This window comes from Gorilla gorilla, chromosome 2 (genome assembly GCF_029281585.2).
Source record: "Gorilla gorilla gorilla isolate KB3781 chromosome 2, NHGRI_mGorGor1-v2.1_pri, whole genome shotgun sequence".
In the NCBI taxonomy this organism is placed as follows: Eukaryota; Metazoa; Chordata; class Mammalia; order Primates; family Hominidae; genus Gorilla; species Gorilla gorilla.
In genome coordinates, this window is record NC_086017.1 from 9,846,457 (window position 1) to 9,868,582 (window position 22,126).

Genomic DNA, 22,126 nt, shown 5'->3' on the forward strand with positions numbered 1-22,126 from the left:
GAAAAGTCAAGGTATTTGGCCACGGAACCAGACCTTTCTTTCCAATAGCCTCTGTTAGTGTTTCCAGCTTCATGTGACAAAGAGATGGGTCGATCAAAGTATTTTTAGTGTGAGTCAGTTGGGCGGCATTGTTGAAGAAACCCATTCAGAAACTGCAGGTGTATCTCTCCACATTTGAAGTAGGCCTGCGGGATTCGGATGTGATAATGGAAAAGTGGATAAATGACAGCTCTGGGCATCAGTTTCAAGGAAGTGCTCAGCTGAATATAGAAATCCAATGGAAGAAAACAAATAACACTTTGTGGATCCTCTCCCCTCGAAACTTGAATTGTTCCTTGCTCCTCTGTGCTTCCCGAAAGAAGACAAAAGGTCAACTGGTAACCTTTCACTGCTCTTAGAGCTGGGTGACATTCTTCTCAATTTATACAAACAAGGTATATACACACAGCTCTAAATGACTTGGTTAACAGTCCAAAAATACTTGGTTATTTCACTGATGCTGAATGATTCTCTGCCACCTTCACCAATGAACAGTTAAAAAAAAAAAAGCAAGCTTAGTTCTTGTATTCATTTGAAATCATAGTAACTGATGAGTTTGGTAACTTACAGTTCTAGAATTGTTTCCTGTGACACAGTGGAACTAGAATATCTTGAAAGTATTCCTACTGCTCCATTCTATAAAGCACAATAGTTTCACCTTATCTGCAGTTTGGCTTACCCACCATCCAAAAAAATTAAATGGAAAATTCTAGAAATAAACAATTCATAAGTTTTTAGTCATGTACCGTTCTGAGTGGCCTGGGGAAATCTCCTGCACTCCTGCTCCACCTCGCCTTGGATACAAATCCTTCTTTTGTCCAGCATATCCACACTTTCTACCCACCCATCTGTTAGTAACTTCATAGCCGGCTCAATTACCAGATGGACTGCTGTGGTATTGCAGTGCTTATGTTCAAGTAACCCTTCTTTTACTTCATCATGTCCTCAAAGCACGAGAGTAGTGATGCTGACAATTTGGATATACCAAAGAGAAGCTGTAAAATGCTTCCTTTCAGTGAAAAAGTGAAAGTTCTACATTTAATAAGGTGAGAAAAAATGGTATGCTGAAGTTGCTAAAATCTGTGGTAAGAATGAATCTTCTACCTGTGAAATTGTGAAGAACGAAAAAAAAATTCAGCACGTATACATAGGGTTCTCTACTATTGGAGATTTAAGGCATCCACTGGGGGTCTTGGAACATATCACCTCCGGATAAGGGGGGGGCTACTGTGTGCTCTTGGCTACTATGGTGGAATTTGCAAGTTCTCCTAGGTTAAGGCATGTGTTGCAGGATTAGGTCATAGCGACAGGTGGCTCAAATACTGACTATTCCACTTAGTAGCTAAGGGACTGGGCTATTTAAAGTTTCCTCATCTGTTAATGAAGATAACAATTCTCACCTCGTAGGGTCATTGTGAAAATCAAATACTATATTGTTGATAAATCTCAGCATAAAATCAGTTTTTATCAATAACTGTTTTATGATTGTTATAAGTTTTATCATATGAATTCTTAAATTTGTTGAATATCAGTTTTCTTGCCTGTAAAGTGGGAAAAATAACGATTTCCTCTTAGGTATGACAATTAAATTGAATGAACTAACTCTGTAGATCCTGGGTACTTAAATGATAGTTGCTTGGTATAATTATTCTTTATTATCACTATTATTATTACTTGAGAACTTTCCAACTTCAGTGTTTCCCAAGGTGTGTTCTATGTCCTACATTTGTGTGGAAGGAATACAACAATGAATTTAAATAAATGGCGCTATGCTTACATATGTATTTTATTAATAATAACCAGCAAAAGATACTTGCTTTATACGACTTTCTTTTATACAATATTTATAAATTAAAATTGATAATTGGGGCAAAAAATAGACAAAACAATGATACCAGTGGTATGGGGGAATGGCAAAATGCACGTGCTTATTCATTCATTCACCTAGTCCCCTAAGTGCTAGGCACTGTACCAGTGCCATGTAACAGAATTTGCCTGCCTGGCAGACATACTTACTACCCCCAAACTGCAAACTAACATTGAACATAATGGCATGCAATTGCCTTAATCTTCAAGTTGAGCTGTCTATTTTATGGCCTCAACAGCACACATCTTGGTAACAAGGCTGAATATGCCAATAAGCAGATTCCCAACATCAAATTCTAATAAAGATCAAAATGAGAGAACATAGCAACTATTCCTCACTTTTCTACAACTTAGTGTGATGGGGAAAAGCAGACTATTTCAATGCGAAGAAATCAAACCAATCAATGTGCCTGAATTTCAGTTCTGATCTCTATATGAGGGAAGGTTTAGGAGATTATGGCATTTGACCAAGGGGCCCTTATAACTTTTGTTACCACTGAACTTTGATTATTATCTAAAAGAAAAGTAAGAGTTAAGAGAAAAAGAAATGTTATTCTGATTTAGATGAAATGAATGAATTTTATTAATGGAAAACAATAGCCGTGGTAGTAATAATGGCTTTTTTCTACATGTGAGGTAAACCATAGCATATTTTTCATTAAGGAAATGAATTACAATTTCCTTCTATTACAAGAGTAAACAGGGAGGACATGGTTTTGCACACTGTGAATAAACAAATACATAAGAAATAAAGCAAAGTCTTAATGCCTGTCTCTTGCAAGCCCCTTTGTCTGAAACAGCACAGCACAGCTTGTCTCATGCATGGTGACAAAGAAGCAGAGGGAAAGTCTTACCAAAAATGCAGACTTCAGTTACAATGTCATTTGATCTTGTCCTTTGAGATGTGCTTTTTTGAAAATGCCTCTGCCGTTCAGCACTGCATCAGCAAAACAAAGTCCATGAACACGAAAACTGAATCTATAACCATGCAGCTGTATGTGTAGCTGTGAAAAATTTCTAAATGTGTTCAAAAAACATTTTGATGTAAATTAACCTAAACTCCCTGTATGGATATTATTAATTATTCATGACACAAATCATGCAACAGAGCTGTCAGCAGGTACTTGATAGAATATACAGAATGAAATACATATATATATATATAAATACAGATATCATGCGTATATGTTAACATATTCATGCACATAAATATCCAATCACATAAACATATATTCACATATATGCACATATAACACATTCACGTAATACATAAATATATGTCCATGAATACACATATGTACACATACGTAAATGAGGCAAGGTGGTGGAATCAAAGAGCACTGAACCGGCCATGCTTGGAAACCTGGATTCTAGCCGTTTTGTGTGAGTCGCTTACTCCTGTTTCAGGATCTCTGTTGCCTCAGTGTTTGGACCAATGTCCCAGTTCTGTATAAAATTCTTTCATTCTGTGTCCCCTCAGCCCCTGTCTTACCAGATGTGGTACAGATGTCTTATTTAGGATGAGCCAAGGTCATCAAGCTTGGGAACTTGTAAGTGTCAATTTGGAGGGGTGAGAAACGCATTCTCCCTAGCTCCCTTGGCTCCTATTCACATATCAGACTTTCTCTGGGCTGTGTCTGCAGACTTTTGTTTATATCTCTTTGGATGTTTTTTCCTAAATGCTAGAAAACTGATCCTGGTTCTTTCTGTGAATGAGTTTTCACTGAGGGCTCACCCATCAGTGAGCTACCAGCTCTCTTCATTTGAGAAGAGTGAATAGCTAATTATTTTATGACATACAATAGAGTCGAAATTAAGTTACTATGTTTTTGTGCTATTTTTAAATTTTCACTATACTCTAAATGTTAACAGACGAAAGCCTAATTGGAATTTTCCAAAGGAAGTCTCATTTTTCATAGCTCAGTCTAGGAGCACACGCCTCTATTTATGTGTTAATTTTTATTTGATGCTTTTTTGTCATTGTGTTTATTACTTCTTTGGATATTAGTTAACATTTATTGAAGCCTTACTGTAAGGGAGCTGTCTATTTAATTATCTTATTTAATTTTCATAACTATCTATTGTAATTATCCCAATTTTAGAGATGAGGAAACTTAGGCACAGAGGTATTAATTAACTCGACTAAGGTCACACAGCTAGGGTGCCAGAGCTGAAATTTGAATTTGAGCAGTCTGTCTCTAGAGTCTGTACTGTTAACCAAGATACTCTACTGCCACCATTGTAACGTTTGCCAATATGACTATTATAGGTACCAAAAAATCCTATCTCAAACCCATATAGTGTATCCAAATATGAAGTCATCTTGTAATGTATGTCTACCCTCTACACATTGAGACTTCTTGACAAATGTAGTAACCAGTGGTGTGACCTTGCAGAAATTATTAAATTATTTTTGCTCCTTTTTCTTCAACTCTAAAATGGTTGTAATAATAGTTGTTTACCTTGTTGGGGCTCAGAAACCAATACCTCAAAATATGCTGCTCTGGCATGCCAAAGTAAAGAAGCACCTTTAAGGTCTCCCTCTGACCTTCCTCTGCCTTCTTGTTTCTCTGATCCTTTTTATTTTCCAAAAGGGACTTTCTCTGAAATTTCCATATTTGTCTGAGAAAACTTCTTGTAAATTAAAGGAAATTGTCTTAAAACCCTCTTCTTAGGAATCTCATTAAATAACCAGGAAGGATTAACACTGGAGAAGAGGAGAGACTGGAAATTGTTACCACACGCAGACAGACTTTTCATCTATTCTTTTAAGGGCAGTTGTGAGAAATTACTTGGGGAACTGTACTTGCATAATAAGACAACCATTGTTCATAATGCAGTTCTGCCCCACACCCTTCTCTAACTTGTCCACCAGCTATTGTTTGTTTTTTGGTCGCATTCAGCATCCACAGAGAATCTTTTATAAATCATCAACTTGTCCTTGGGTCTATTCCTTCACTTTCCTCTCTCCAATGAAGAGGATATTTAAGCTTCAATCATCTGGCCCTTTTTTGAGTTTTTAATATTTTTTGTATGACTCCTATGCACATAATAAATTCGTTACGCTTGTCTCTTATCAAGCTCTCTTTTGTTACAGGGGAGTTTTGGCCATGACCCTTTATGAGGAGAAAAGGGATCACCCCCTTTTTGTGTCTACAACGTTATAGAGATGTTGTAAGGGTTATATGAGACAGTTTACATAAAATATTTAGTACCTTGCCTAGCACATAGTTAGTGCTCAACTAAGGCGAGTTATTATTACTGTTAGCAGTAGTGTCATAGAGGAGAGAATTTAGAATTTGTTATTAGAGAGAACTGAATATGAATCTTGGATTTTCCATCTACGTATTTCAGTTACCTCTTCAGCCTTGCTGGTATATTGCTACTTGTTTTGTAGTGTTATTTTATATGCTTGTGTGTATATGTATACATACACGTGCACGTGTGTGTGTGTGTGTGTGTGTAATATATACAGGGAGAAGAGAGAGAGAAACATATTAATATTGAATAACTGCTGGGAATTTCTTGTCTCACACTTAAAATGATAATCCAATTTACATGCACGTAATACATGGATGCAGATTTGTTGATCAGATTAATCTTATAAGAAGCTAAAATAGAAAACAACCTAAATACTGAAAAATAAAAAAATATTTAAATTGGTGTTAATATACCTGTGTAACAAAAAGTTACACAACCATTAAAATTATGTTTAGGAGGAATACGTAATCTGAAAAATCTTAGATTTTTAAGTAGAGAAAAGAAAACAGGCTACAGGGTAGGTTGTGTATCATAACCCCAAAGTAGAAGAAAAGTGTACAAATAGATGTGGATTAATATATACAATAGGAAACATTCAGAATGAAATGTTAACAGTGGTTATTTCTGCAAGTTGCCATTACCAGCAGTCTTTATTTTCTATGTTCACTTATGTGTTTGTGTGATTTGTATATCACATTAACATAGTTTATGTTTGAAACACTACTACTACTAATAATGATAACTAATAGGTGTTATTTTATAAAGTAAAACAAAAACTCAGTGGTTTGGAGAAAAAGAAATTACCTAATTACCTCCCTCTTCAATCCAGTCCTTGAGTGCTACTCCAATCAGACAAACCCACACACAAACACACAGCCTGTCATCCATCGCCTCCATCTGCTTCTCCTTTTCTGTCTGCTCAGCCACATGCTTCTACTGAACACTGTGTCTATGCCAAGTTTCCAAAGCTTCTTCCGTCTCAGGCCATTGCTGATACTTGACCTTTTACTTTCCAATCTGTTCTTTCCATCACCAGTGTTTAATATTTCTATCATGTGCATTTAAATGATTATTAGCGTTCTCTTTCAGGAAAGAACCCCATCTTCTCTCATTTGTCTTACTCAAAGGTGACTCACAGAAAACTTGATACCAAGTTGTTGCTTCATGAACACTCAGAATTGGCCAGCTTCATTTCATGATCTGTCTAGGTTCCTTGCTCTAAATCTTTCACCGGATCAGAAACATGAAACAAAGTGGTGCTTTAAGCTGCACAGTCTCCCCCTTATTGCATGAATTTAATGCTGCCGTCACACAACAATGAATCTTTCACCTGGAGGTGTGGTGGTGAGTGAGTTCTCACTCTTAGTTCCCGTAAGAGCCTGTTGTTAAAAAGATCCTGTCACCTCTCCGTGATCTCTCTTGCTTCCTCTCTCAGCGTGTGATCTCTGCACATGCCAGCTTCCCTTCACCTTCCACTCTGAGTGGAAGCAGCCTGAGCCTTTCACGCGATGCCCAGTCTTCCAGCCAGCAGAATTGTGAGCCAAATAATTTTTTCTTTTAAATCATTCAGTCTCAGGTATTCCTTTATAGCAACACAAAATACATTTAGACAATTCCTCTCTGATTTTTAACTTCTTCATCTATAAAATGGAGATAATAACACATTCTTTAAGGTATCTTTTTAAAGCCTAAATGAAATAATACTTAAAATGCTTAGCAGAATGTCTGACATAAAACAGGATATTATTGATTATTAAGTGTTATAGTAGGCAGTGAGGTGGCCCCCACAAAAAGATATGTCCATATTCTAATCCCCAGGTTTTGTAACCATTATCTTACACGGCAAAAGAAAACTATTTGTCTTATAGGGCAAAAGATGTTATTAATCTAAGGACTTTGAGAGGAGGAGCTATCCTGGATTATCCTAGTGCAAGGTAAATGTGATCACATCCATCCTTATCACAGAGAGGTGGAAGAAATTTAGACACAGACACACAAAGAAGAAAAAGATAGACAGAAGAAGAGTGGGTGATGTGAGACATAGACAGAGATTGAAGTGATGGGCCCTCAAGCTAAGGAATTGCTACAGCCACCAGAAGCTGGAAGAGGCAAAGAACAAATTATCTCCACGAGGTTTCAGAGGGAGCACAGACCTTCTGACACTGATTTCAACTCAGTGAAACTGATTTCAGATTTCTGACCTCTAGAATTTGGGGAATATAAATTTATGTTCTTTTAAGCCACCAGACATGTGGTACTTTGTTATGGTGGTAATAGAAAACTGATACAGATTTTATTTTGTTTTGCTTTGTTTTGAGACAGGGTCTCATTCTGCCACCCAGACTTGAGTGCAATGGTAAGATCATGTCTCACTGCAGCCTTGACCGCCTGGGCTCAAGCAATCCTCCTGCCTCAGCCTCTGAAGTAGTTGGGATAGTACCTGACAGTAGCCACCAGGTCTGGCTAATTTTTTATTTTTTTGTAGAGACAGTGTTTTGCCATGTTACCCAGGCTGGTCTCGAACTCCTGGACTCAAGTGATCCTCCCACCTCAGCTTCCCAAAGTGCTGAGACTAGAGGCATGAGCCACCAGGCAAGGTTCAGGTTTTTTATATTTGTTGTAATAAATTTCTAAAAATGTAGAAGTGGCTTTGCAATTGCATAGTGATAGAAGCTGGAAGAACTTGAGGAAGCATGATAACAAAGGACTACACTTCTTTGAACAGGACTATTTGTAGAAATATGGACATTGAAGGAGATTCTGGTGAGAGCTCAGAACAAAGTGAGGAACAAGGCAGGGAAGTCTTCTATAGTTTTAGAGAATACACGTGTTGTCATAGAAAGAATATTGGTAGAAATATGAATGTTAGAAGCACGGCAGAAGAGGGTTCAGCACCAGGAATAAGCAGCATGTTATTGGAAACTGGAGGAAAAGGGATCCTTATTATATACTGGCAGAAAAGTTGGCTTAATTGTGTCCTACAATTTTTGTGTCAAAAGCAGGATTTATAAGCAATGAACTTGAATATTTAGCTAAGGAGATGACCAGGTCTGCTGTCAAAAAGTGCAACCTGGTTTCTTCTTGATGCTTATTGTAGAATGCAAGATGGAATAAATGGATTGAGGAAGGAACTGTTAAGCAGAAAGAAATGATGATTTAATAATTTTGGAAATTTACAACCTATCAGGATTAAAAAGAAACCTAACTAATATTGAGACTAAGGCTCACCGTTAGAAAAAAAAATGCTCTTGAGAGAAAGCCAAAGATGTGGCTGGACAGCAATTTAATAATTGCAGATGTGTGACTTCTGAACTCACTCAACCGTCTCAACAGAAGCCAAGAAGAGTTGGGGTTACCCAGGAAAGGCCTACGGAGTATGCTGTTGTTTAATTATATGAGTCCCTGTGACAAACATGGGAGACCCACAACGTTTTTGGGAATATTATATCAGCAGAAATACTGCCAGACTGGCCTGAAAGGGACATATATGGGACATAATGAAGGCAGACGGTCAGACTTCTGGGATTTTATAGGCAGAAAATGGGCTGATAGAACTAGTTGGCTACAAACATGTATTATCATTCAAAAAAAAAGAGAAGAATGACTCTGAGTGCAGAGCCTTGGGTACAGAGGGCAAAGCTCCAGACCCAGAGATCATAGCTTCAAGCAACAGAAAATAATTGTCAGGTTTTGAAACCTAAGGATATTTTCCTTGCTGAATTTTGAACTTGCTTGGCATCAGTGACCACTTTGTTTCTTCCATTGTCTCCCTTAAAATGGCACTGTTTATAACTATTAACTACACCTGTCCATCATTGTATTTTGGAGGCAGATAACTCTTTATTTTGAGGTTCTCATGTCCACAGATGGAGAGGGATTTTGGTGTCCTATCTATTGGCCCTGTCAAGTTAATATATAAAACTAACAATCACACATGTATCCTTCAAAGCAAAAGGAAGAGGTAGTCAGAGATAGACACAAAACGGAGGACATACACAGAGAAGGCAATATGAAGAGAGCAGCAAAGATTGGAATGATGCAACTACAAGCCGAGGAATGCTGAGGGTTGATGGCGCCTACCAGAAGTTAAAAGATAGGCATGCAGCAGATTCTCCCTTACAGTTTTGGAGGAAGTGTGACCTTGCCAACACTTTGAGTTTGGACTTCTGGCCTTCATAATTATGAGAAAATACATTTCTGTTGTTTTACGCCTCCAGGTTTGTAGTAATTTGTTACAGCAACCTAGAAAACAAATACAATTCTCTTAGCTCTTGGTAATCCCCAGAAAGTAGAATAGGCATTAGCCCAGAGTAAGCATAAAATCTTACTGATAATGTTATGTCCTGATTTATAGTTCATTTCTGAGGATATTGTGTGTGCTCAGCAAATGTTTTTTGACTTGAATAAAAGTCCCAAAATGTGCAAATAGCTGTCACGGACATCTCTAAAATAGCCTCAAGGAACATTTCTAAAATGTCCCCCTCTTCCTCCCTGTCTTCTAAACACTCATTTCAAGTAAACACTGCTTCAAAAACAAGTTTAAAATGCAGCTTGATTGATGGCTCATCAGCAGCAAACAATCACATTCAAAGCCGCATATTTACACGGTCAATACACAAATTAAACATGAGATTTCCCTGAAGTCACTCTATAAACTTGTTAGATGGAAAGTCACTTATGCACTTCATTTCGGGGAAGGAGGTCACCCAGCCTGCAGAACACAGATTATTCATGGCATGAAGAAATTCTTTGTTTCGCGGGGTTAGGCTTGGATCAGAATTGCGGTAAACCTCTTGGCTAGTAGCAGAATATTGACTAAAGCTCTGTCTTCCACCAGTGCAGAGGAGAAAGCCCTGTCAAAACCCACAAGAAATCTTTTTCTTGTTTCTAATCATCTCAAACACTGCTGAATACTTTATCTCTCACAGGAGCAGACTTCTTTGTTCTCACAGTTATGAAATGAAGGGGAGGGTGAGAGCAATCTGTTCTCAGCCAGAAGCAAATGAGGTTTTGCAAGATAACCAGGGGCATAGAGACTTCTCCCATACCTGGTAAAACATTGTGTCTAGGGATGCCCCACCCCAGGCATGTTGCCTTCCTCTGGACCTGTGCCAAGATCCCGAACAAACCTAAATGGGAAACTCAAAACCAAGCAGAGAAAATAACTGAAATCCAGGAGGAGTTGGTTTATGAAGCCCAATTACATAGCCTGAATATTGCATTCAAAAGGTGACTAAGTCAAGACTTGAAAAACATCAGCATAAGTCAGAAGGATGTGAGTGGTAAAACTGGCAAGGAGTAGACAAAATGCAATGGGAATAGTCAATGCATAGAGAACATATTTTTTAAAAAGAGATTAAATGGCAGTGTAAAGAAAATTTTACTCTTGGTAAAACCTCAGTATCTCTCTTTTTTAGGATTGTATTTTTGGGTTGCTAGCTTCAGGTTAAAATATATAGAAAGTACTGTAGTATTATGAAGGCCATACTACCAAATTTTTAGGAAATATTCTATGCTGGGTATTACATTAAATATTTTGTTAATCTCTAACATCCCTACAAGATGAAGTCAGATAAAGATAGAAATTAAGACTGAAAGATTAAAGGACTTGTTTCATATCATACAGTTCATAATTGCTGGAGCAAAGATAAGAATTCAGGTCTACATCTTTCCATTAGATCATGATACTCTTTAGTCAAACTCTCTAAACTACTCTTCAACAATTAACATTTTCTCTGTAATATCATCAGTAGGCAAATGAGACTTGTTACCAGCACTCTATTCAAATGTATGTGGGGTGAAATAATAAAGCACTTGAATTAAGGGAGATTTTATTCAATGTTTTAAGAGAGACTCTCTCAGCATCTAGTTATCCCTAGTTACCCCCTTCAGCTTCTTGAGGAGGATTATTTCTCCTTGTCTCTACAGGCCTAAAGAAAGCTAAATCAGATGTATTAAAAGTGCCTTTTCAACTTATGAGAATCTGCAGTATGCTTCGTTCTTTGCTGGGACACTGTTACAAAAGAAATAAATGAATTACTAAAGTCCCTGCTCTCAGGAATTTATCATGAAGAGGGACAGAGTGGAACTTCACAAAATTATTAGGAAGTGCAACACGAAAGTCAGTTTAGGTCAGAGCCTTCCCTCATTCTGATTCCACTTTCTATTGCTTTGAACATGTTCTTTTGTCCCATCTGGAGCCTAACTGTTTCTTATACTCTGATGGTCCCCTTGGGTTTACACCGGTTTCCACTTTTTCTGCTCTAGTAGTAACGTCTCCTTGTTAGGCATTAGGGCTTTTGCAGAATCCTTTACAATATGACAGAATAACATGAGTCAATTATTTATAGTTAAGGTGCATTGAAAACGTATATTTCAAAATGAACATGGTGCAGAACTTGCTGGATGTAGGGAATGAAGAGAACTAAGAGGTTTGCAAAGAAGTTTTGGGTGAGGAATTGAGAAAGAAATGAGAGCTATGAGAGGATGATAGGTTAGAAGAAAAAGGGAAAAGAAGATTTCACAAAGTGTTAATTTAAATTTTAAATGAACAGTTTTCCTTTTCTGAGAAATGCAAGTTAATGGATGTGCTGCAGTTTGCACTACTTCTGGCTCCTGAGCTGAGTGAATGTCACTAGGATTCTCCTCAGAAACTCTACTACGTGGGTGCCAGCTTACATTCAGGTTACATGTATGTAGCACTGTCTATGTGCAAGCACCATTCTGGGCACTAAGTATACAATAGTGATCAAGGTTGGTGATATGGTATAGCTGCTTCCCCACCCAAATCTCATATTGAATTGTAGCTCCCGTAATCCCCACATGTCATGAGACGGACCTGGTGGTAGCAATTGAATCATGGGGCATGTTTTTCCCATGCTGTTCTCATGATACTGTATAAGTCTTATGAGATCTGATGGTTTTGTAAAGGGCAGTTCCCCTGCACACACTGTCTTGCCTGCCACCACGTAAGATGTACCTCTGCTCTTCCTTCACCTTCCACCATGATGGTGAGGCCTCCCCAGCTATGTGGAACTGTGAGTCCATTAAACCTCTTTTCTTTATAAATTACCAAGTTTTGGGTATTTATTCATAGTAGTATAAAAATAGACTAACACAGCTGGCATAGTCTCCAGCCCCAAAAGAATTCAAATTCCAGTGAAAAGGCAATGACAGAAATTATCACCATAGTAGGACTATAATTGGTGAGGACGTATGATGCTTTCTAAATACGGCACCGTTTATTCCTCAGAACAATCTTGTGAGATTAGTGTTATCAATTCTGTCTGATAGTGAAAGAATTCAACTCAGAGAGTCCAGGTTCTGTTCAGCGGAGATGCATATAATGAACAGCTGAGCTGGGATTCAAAACATAGATCCGTCTGAGTCCAAAAGCCTTCATCTTGGCAGTGGAATATAGTCAATGGCTAAGAGACAAGAAACAATGGAGAACTTAGAACTAACCCTTCGGAGATGCTAACAGTCCTGGGTTTGGAGAGGAAATGCTGGTCAGGGGCTAAATAAGGCACTCAGGATGTCAGAAAGATGTGGGACAAAATAATACAAGGTGGTATAATATTTCTGAAAGCTGAAGAATTGACATTATCGAATAATAGGGAAAAACTCAGGATGTAGTCAAGAATCCTTTGTTTTTGGCAATGCTAATATTGAAAGCATAGATTTCAGGTGGATGTTGAAGTCTCCAATGGCCACCAAAACTGCAGGGCTCTAAAAAGGTGTTAGGTTTTGAGAAAAACTTAAATGTGATGCAGACCTTTTATTCAGTAAAAAAAAAAAAAAAAAAAAAAAGTTGTTGCAAAGGTAATCACTAAAATGGACAGGCATTTAAAAATATTAAAACAATGAGGTTTGTTGACAGGTATCTAATAGAGGAAAGAAAAAGCCAGTTGAGATGGCAATATTGAATACGGCCACCTGGCACACAACTTCAGGGGGTGCCATTCATCTTGAGCTCTGTTTCAAGGCATGTGTTATTCATAGATCACAATATGAATGGTGCCCTCTAGAGCTGTGCAACGCGCATCTGTGCAACGATGTTGCTGTGAGAGGGAGTAATGTCTCATAAAAATCAACATGAAAGAATAGGAAAAACATAGTCTTGGTATTTAGAAATGTTACTGTGTGCCCTTGCGTACTTCATTTTATTACCTGGACCTCAATATATATAAAATTGAAAGACCGGACTGGGTGAATTGTATTAAGAGCACTAGGAGCACAAATTCAAATTTGTGCTGTATTTACAAACCTCTTTTCGCAATCACAATTACATTTAATATAATAAAATGAATGATGGCATGTTATTATATTCATCTTATTATTCTCATTTTTATTCTTTTTGATTTTTTTTTTTTTTTGAAAAATAGAGACAGGGTTTTGCTATGTTGCCCAGGCTGGTTTCAAACTCCTGGCTTTAAGCAGTCCTCTCACCTGGGCCTCCCACAGTGCTAGCATTACAGGTGTAAAGCCACAATACCCAGCCCATCTTATTATTTTCATAATAAATAAGCTTTTAGTTTTTAACCTGAAGTTCAGTAAGTTCAGCCAACTTGTCTGTGATCAGACAACCAGCGACTACTGGTGGCCAAAATAAAAATTCGTAATGGCAAACCCTATGTAGAAGGGGATGATGTCTAGGAAAGAGATGGAGGATTGGTGATGCATTCACATTCTTCTTATGATCTATTTGCAGGTGTCTCCTAAGAACATTTGTTTCCCGAACCACAGAAACCATTATTCACTCATTAACCATTGGGATTTTTGTTCAAAGGCCCATGAATTATTGCTACTTTAAATTTGCAAGCAAATTTATAATTGGATCCTGATGTCCCAGCACCCATAAATATTTTATAATAATTGTACAAACAACATTTACATTAAGGTGAGTGTAAAAGCCTTAGTAAAACTGTCAAAGCAATTTAAACAGAAAAATATGATTAAGGTGTACTTTTTACTTTTTTCCCAATAAATATAACTTGTTTTATGATATTCCAGGACATGAACGATTAAAATAGGGCGACCCCCATCTCTACCAAAAAAGAGGAGGAAGAAGAAGAAGAAGAAGAAGAAGAAGAAGAAGAAGAAGAAGAAGAAGAAGAAGAAGAAGAAGAAGAAGAAGAAGGAAGAGGAGGAGGAGGAAGGGAGGAAGAAAAGAAAAAATATTAGCCCGTTGTGGTGGCACACACCTATAGTCCCAGCTATTTGGGGCGCTGAGTCCAGAAGACTCCTTGAGGCCAGGAGTTTGAGGCTGCAGTGAGCCACGATTATGCTACTGTGCTCCAGACTGTGAGACAGAGTGATATCTTACGTCAAAAATAAATAAATAAATATTGGTGAAAATAAAATAGGATAAAATGGCAAGCCATATGAAACGGAAGTCTAGCACTTACAGAGGTAAGCAATCTTATTTAGTTGAAAAAGCAGCGGTACTTGGTGCCACCATACCTTACTATGAATTGCTGCCAGGTCCCTTAACGTCTGTGGGTTTTGGAACCAGTGATTTAACCTCTGTGTGGCTCCATGTCCTCAGACCTGAATTGGAGGTAATACCTATCTCACTAAACTGTGTGACAATTTAGTACAGTAAGTATGTGAAGTGCATGATAGAGCATGACAAATGGTGATATCTGAATTGAGAGTAGTCATGTTCATTAATACTAAAAGTTTTACAGGACATTTTTAAACTGTGTATTCATCTATTGTATTTCAAGTGATGTTTAATTTAAAACTTTTCAGTTTGATGTTATTGCAACAGAGACATGTTTCCCATATGACCACATATATTCCTCCCTAAGTGTTATATGTTGCAGACTATTCTTGTAAAAATATGAGACAGCTAATTTAAATTCATACTATTGATTATGTATATGGAGACAAGGTTTATTAAAATTGGCTGGTTGACTTGATTATATCAATTTGTATTTAGGGATCTATGGTCGATAAATTAGATCTGCGATTTCTTCCTTTCCTGAGTTTCACAGGCTTTGATCAATAATTTAGAAGCAGCTTTCTTTTAAAAGACATACGCTCAACATAAGCTTAACTGAACGACATGGATGTTAATAAAACTTTTCTGGCTTTCCAAGCCGTGATTTTATTTAAAACTGAATGGACTTAAATCCCCTCTCATTTGCCAAATATAATTTAATCATGCGATATGTTATGGTTATTAAACAATATATATTAGAGTGGGGATGATCTGGGTGTGAATCCTAGCCTTACTATTTACTGGTGTGTGTCCTGACACAAGTTTCTCAGCTTCTCCAAGCTTCTGTCTGTTCATTGGTTTAATGGGCATAATAATACTTAACTCAGAACTTTGTCTGAATAATTAAATAAAGTATATATATATGTAAAGTTATATATATACGTATTTGAGACAGGGTCTCACTCTGTCACCCATGGAGCGCAGTGGTGCAATCACAGCTCACTGCAGCCTCCACCTCCCCAGGCTCAAGTGATTCTCCCACCTCAGCCTCCTGAGTAGCTGGGACTAGAGGTGTGTGCCACCATGCCCAACTAATTTTTTTTTATTTATTTATTTATTTTGTAGAGATAGGGTTTTGCCATGTTGGCCAGGCTGGTCTCGAACTTCTGGGCTCACGGAATCTGCCCACCTAGGCCTCCCAGAATGCTGGGATTACAGGCATGAGTCACTGTGCTCAGCCAAACTAACATTTTATTTTTTTAAAAAAATCATATAATCTATCATGTAGTAAAGCCTCAATAATTGTTACTTTCATTATGGATATTATTATTTGTATTGTTTCATGAGTTTGAAATATTTACCAAATGTCTTTAGAAAACTTCTGAAAATAAAAGCCTTTCAGGAAATTATTTTTATTTTCTAGTTAATAAAATTTTATGTTTGAGGATTTTTTAAGGTAAATAAAATAAAAACAGTTATTAGTTTCTTTTTTTTTTTTGGCTTAGAACTCTTCGAAAAACAACAACAGAAATGGGACCATAGACTCATTAAAAAAAAAATTGTAACATTCTTTCAAATGTTTTATTGAAGTAAAATAATTACAGAAAATTGTTATAAAGACATTGGTAAAGCCACAAGGCAGATAAAAAGGAGTTTGAATACTTTGCAAACTCCTGATCCCCCAATTTACAGAAGAGAAAAGATAAGGTTACTAAGAGCAGAATACAGAGGCATATAATGTTGTTGATGTTGACATGAATCATGTTGGCAGCTTTTGGAGTTCAAAATGCTTCTTGTTTTCTTGGCAGAGATGGTAATATTGTGAAGCAACAGTGTATTGAAATTATGAAATAAGAGTTTTTCATGCAAATGTGAGGAATTTGCTGAGGACAAGTAAGAAGAAGGCCAATTCCTATTGTGCAAATCCTCTGGTCACTGGCTTCAACTAATAAGGACAAGCAAAGGCCCAGGAAGTCATTTCCCTCCTACAAAGATCATTGCAATGAATGGGAACTGGTGCTTTCTGTGGCTCACGCCCAGTGGGTCTGAGGGGAAATAGAATTAATAAAACTTTAAACACAGTAAGTGCTAAATGAACACTTCATGAATTGAAAGCTGGCTAGAAAGCCAGCTATGATGACATATTCTAGAACCACTGGCTGGGGAGGAAAAAAAGCAGATCACCAAATAAAGCACAAGCTGCAATAATCTCTTTAGCTAATACCTGACTTATTTTTTTTAAGTACAATGCAGTACATTTCCACAGTACATTTCCACAATGCAGAATTAGAAAATGCAGAAACGAAAAAAAAAATGATTTAAATGATAGTAGTCTATGATTTATCACCTGACGCAGCCACAGTCTAGCTTTGTGATTGCAAGTGACTTAATTAAGTCTTCTTAAGTCTCACTTCACTCAAAGAATGCAATCATAATCCCTTCTTAACGTTTTGATGGGGATGAATGAGATAATAGGTAGCTTAGCACAAAATCTGGCACATAATAATTGAGTAGCAAAATGGGTAGATTTAATGTTAAAATACTATATTTTACAAATGTATGTCTAGTCTTTGTTTCATTGTATGGATAACAGATTTCAGAGTTCATTTCCTGGATATATACTTTTATAACCTGCTCCCTCTATTTTTATCATAAGTACTCTCAAACATCAACATAATCTCTTTATAAATATCACATTGAATGGCTACATAATAGGCTATCATAAGACTTCACCAACTTTCTTCAATTATAATGTCTTTTATTGATAGAAACTTAGGTTGTTTCCTAACCTCTCATAAATAAAGCTACATGAAAATATGTCCATCAAATTTACATTAATGATTCCTCTGGTACCTTGAACCCCTACTCCTTCCACATACACTTCTCTATTTTCACCTCTATCCATTCCACTTTAGCCACACAACTTGGCCACATGCTTAAAATATTTCATTGATGTGGAGAGGGGTATGGTAGATTCAGTTTTTAGTCCTGTCTCTGAATGTCATTCAACTTTACTGGGCCTCAATTTTTCTCCTGCAAAAAGATCTCTGGGTCACTCTCAAGCCTAACATTCTACTATTTTATGTCTTGAACTTTTGCTTTTATAAAGGAACAGGTATCATAAAAAGACGATTAAAATTCAAGTCACCAAACCCTGTCAGTACTGCCTCTAATTTATGCGACTGGATACCAATACCTTTACCAATACCTAGCCTTCTGAGTGTCATTCACCTGTTTACTCCCATCAAGGGGCCCTGTTGACTCATTGCGACCCTCCGTCTGTCATTTTGAAACCCCAAGGTTGACAGTCATGGAGGCACCCTTCCCATTGAGGCACAGCTTACAGTGCCAGGAGCTGCCTGGTCCCCACTTTCATCTCTAACCTCCTCTGAGGCTGCCTTTCTCCGGCTCCCCGTACGCTAGCTACAGTGGTCTTTCTTTAAGGCTACAGTGGCCTTTCTTTAAGGCTACAGTGGTCTTTCTTTCATCTTTTGCTATGCCGACTCCTTTCTTGTCTCAGGGCTTTTTCACATCTCTTTGCTCTGTCTGACCTGCCATTCTCTCGCATCTCTTTGCAGGATTACCTTTTTATTCTTTCTTTGGTGGCAATGAAAATATCACCTCCTCAAAGCCCTCCCCTGCCCACAGCATAAAAAGCAGCCCTCCCCTTCCCTATTCTGTAACATAGTCCCTTATTGCTCAGTGACTATCTAGCAATGATCGTAGTCTGAATTTATTAACTTATTTATTCATGAATATTTTTTCTTCTTTTTTGTTTTTATTTTTGTCTCTGCTCTATAATGAAAGCTCCATGAAAGCAGGGACTATAGTTGTCCTGTTCTTCATTATAGCACTAGTCTCTACTATGCTATGTGCCTGGAATTTTTTTTTTGTACTCAATTTTTTTTTTAATAAATGAAAAAGTATTAGTTGGCCAGATTTCTGCAGAAATTCTGTAAACAAAGCAATCAACATGAACGCAAACAAACCAAAAACCCTAACTCAGCCTTGTTTAAACCTGAATAAAATAAGCAATATCAGGAGTCTTTTAATATTTGTGAAATGTTAGCTTTCTCCTTACATTAAACCTAAACCTCACCATCTTGCAAATGGCCAGAACACCTAGTAAATCAGCCTTCACCTTGACAGAGGAAGAATATAGAGAAAGGATTTCAACAGAACTGAAGTGAGGATGATCATAGCAATCTTCAGTGTACTGAGGTGATTTATAGGTACAGACTACTTCTAGATTACCTACCTGCCACTGAATTTCAACTTGGCCCCTTAAAATATTCCTGCCTGAGAAAAACACCACAGTTCTGGATGCACCATCAGTATTAAATTCCACTAGAAAGGTGGCTGTGAAAAACACACACATCTTCCACATTAATGATTCAGGTGACTGTATCAAGAGCATTGCCTTTTACATCGCAGCCCTGCTTTTCTTGAATAAAGCTCGTATGTTTTTTGTTTACCATAAGACTCTCATTCTTTCTTTTTTCAAAAAAAAGTAGACTCAGCTTGTCTTTTCCAAAGTATTACTTTCCGCAGTTTGCCAAGTCACATTGGTTTTGATTTATCTCATTCTGTTTTTATTAGGTTGGTGCAAAAGTAATTGTGGTTTCTGCCATTACTTTCAATAATAACTTAAAAAGGACAAAAATCAATGTTGAACATTGGCCACTGTCAAACCACCATACATGGTCTACCCCATTAAAATCAGACCACAGAGTCTGTAATGAACTCTAGTTTCAGGAGTTTACTATCAGGCAAGGAAGATTTTCTGTGTTAAGGTCAAAAAACTTCATTCATGCTGCAAATCACTTTGCTTCCAGTCACTGTGCAAAAGCTCATGTCTGTTTATCAAGGATTTCTGGATGCCTCCTGCTGTCTGTACATGTGCCAGAATCTTTGAAGAGAGCATTGTTTTTGTGCAGTGAATTCCAGTTCAGGACAGAGAACATTCCTCCTCAAAACAACCATTTTAGAAGACAGCCTTCAGTGTAGTATTTCTTACACTGAGTATTGGTTGAGCTTCGCTGTGTGTTTCTCTCTCTCTCTCCTCTCTCTCTCTGTATGTGTGTGTGTTTCTTCATCCTGAAGCGTTACCACTTAGCCCCAGGGGTAATCTGTATTATTACTTGTAGATGAAAATGTGGTAAAGGGCTATTGTGATTTCAAAACTTCCACATTTTCTCAGATAAAGTTTCCCTCCAGTTCCCCCTCCCCATTGTTTTCATTCTGAGAGCCTCAAGTTGGGTGCCAATTAAAACTGAGAGAATATTACAGTGTCACAGAACAACTATATTCACCACATTTGTCAATATGTGCCATTTTCATTTTAAACGGGAAAGCTCAGAGGACATTTTCCACTGGACCATCTGCAGGAAGCTGATCTGGCTTCCTCAGCCAGAGGTTTTACCAGTTGCCACCAATAAGGAACTATTTTGTGATGTTTCCAGAATTTGAAACCCTCTGCCACTTTGAATCCAGCTTTTAAACGTCCTTTTGCAAGGCCTGCCAAGAGCGAACTTGTAGAGAGCCAGGTTTCATTTGCAATTCAAAGAGACAACCCTATCATTGAATGTGGTCTTTAAAGGGAAGGGAAAGAGCAAAAGTTTGAAAAGAAGGAACTCAAGGAAGAGATCCTTCTATTTTGACTAGATATTGTGAATGTCATTCCTCTTGAATTCTTATTGTTCTTAAATGCTCTGCTCAGTGCCTGTCCTAGGTCCCCTAGCTTATGATTGTGAGTCAAAGGTGTCAGTCAGGTCATTTAAACTCAGAAGTTACCAGTGTCTTTTTCACATTTGTGAGAATAGTGCTAGCTGCCCCACCAAGCTAGCATAAGGACTAACTTTTTATTGATCACTGGAAGCAATTCTGGTTTCTCAAAGAAATCAGACTAGTTTTGACATAAAACAGAATTTGGCAACAAAGCTTTGGGCAGAAGCAGGAATACTTAACATAGGAGAAAGCACAGTGCATGCAAGTAGGTGAAAAAGAAGGAACTTGAAGGTAGGAAAGAGGGCGTGAGATGTCCATGTATAGGGAATGGGGAATGGTGTGGGGAGGGGAAATGCAAGAAGCCAGATTAAGGAAATTGAAGTGTAGAGTGAATAGATCAAGCTCTATCTGAGAAGAAGTCACATATGATCTTTCTGTAAATGAGTAGCCAGGAAGGGTGAAACCATTCCAACAATTGTTAAGGTTTTACATATTTTGTTTGTTTGTTTTTTGAGATGGGGTCTTGCTATGTTGCCCAGGCTGGTCTCCAACTCCAGGACTCAAGGGATCCTCCTGCCTCGTCCTCCCAAAGTGCTGGGATTACAGGCACGTGCTACTATACCTGGCAGGTTTTATATTTTTAAGGATTTAATCATGATAAACGTATATTAGTGGAAAGGGGAGCAACACAACATGTAGAAAAGGTAATATTGGGGGAGGCACATTTAAAAAAATTGTTTAATTGCCACCAACCAGATAAGCAGGTGTGACGTGGCCCCACCTCTAATTACCCTGATGTTAGAACCTGATTATTAACTGAAGTGGTGCATTTATATAATGTGCATATAAAAAGCAGTGGACTAAGGAGGAGGGCATACATCTGAGGATAGTGCCTGCCCTTGTTAAAGTAAAGGGGTCCTGATCCAGACCCCAAGAGGATGTTCTTGGATCTTGCACAAGAAAGAATTCAGGGCAAGACCATAAATAATGTGAAAGCAAGTTTTTTAAGAAAGTAAAATAATGAAAGAACGACTACTCCATAGGGCAGAGCAGCAGCATGGGCTGCTCAGCTGCTGATACTTAGTTACTTGTTGCTTATATGCTAAACAAGGGGTAGATTATTCATGAGTTTTCAGGGAAAGGGGTGGTCAGTTCCCAGAACTGAGAGTTTCTCTCCCTGTTAGACCATATAAGGTAACTTCCTGACATTGCCGTGGCATCGGTAACTGTCATGGTGCTGGTAGGAGTGTCTCTTAGCATGCTAATGCATTATAATTAGCGTATAATGAGCAGTGGGAATGACCAGAGGTCACTTTCATCACTGTCTTGGTTTTGGAGAGTTTTGGCTGGGCTTCTTCACTGCAACATCTGGAGGAAGCTGATCTGGCTTCCTCAGCCAGAGGTTTACCAGTTGCCACCAATAAGGAATCATTTTGTGATGTTTCCAGATTTTGTGATGTTTCCTTTACTGTTTTATCCTCAAGGTCTTTATGACCTATATCTTGTGCCAACAGCCTATCTCATTCTGTCACTAAGAATGCCTAACCTCCTGGGAATGCAGCCCAGTGAGCTCAGCCTCATTTTACCCAGCCCCTATTCAAGATGGAGTCACTCTGGTTCGAACAACTCTGACACCCTGGCATTAACCAGTTTCAAGACTTGGGCACAGACACCTCACCTCTGAACATTAGGATCTTTGTCTCCTGAGAAATGTGGTATGGTGGAAAGAAAGCATTTGAGTTTCCACGCCAATAACTGGATTAATGTTATGACTCATAGACTCAACAG

General features: G+C 37.9%; 1 long non-coding RNA gene across 1 annotated transcript; it reads left to right on the plus strand.

Annotated features, from left to right (window-relative positions):
• Positions 1 to 696: 696 nt before the first annotated feature.
• Positions 697 to 16,692, plus strand: LOC115933970 (uncharacterized). Its single transcript, XR_004069799.3, has 4 exons — positions 697 to 1,085; positions 13,877 to 14,065; positions 14,179 to 14,577; positions 16,420 to 16,692. It is a non-coding gene; the product is annotated as an uncharacterized lncRNA (long non-coding RNA).
• Positions 16,693 to 22,126: the final 5,434 nt, after the last annotated feature.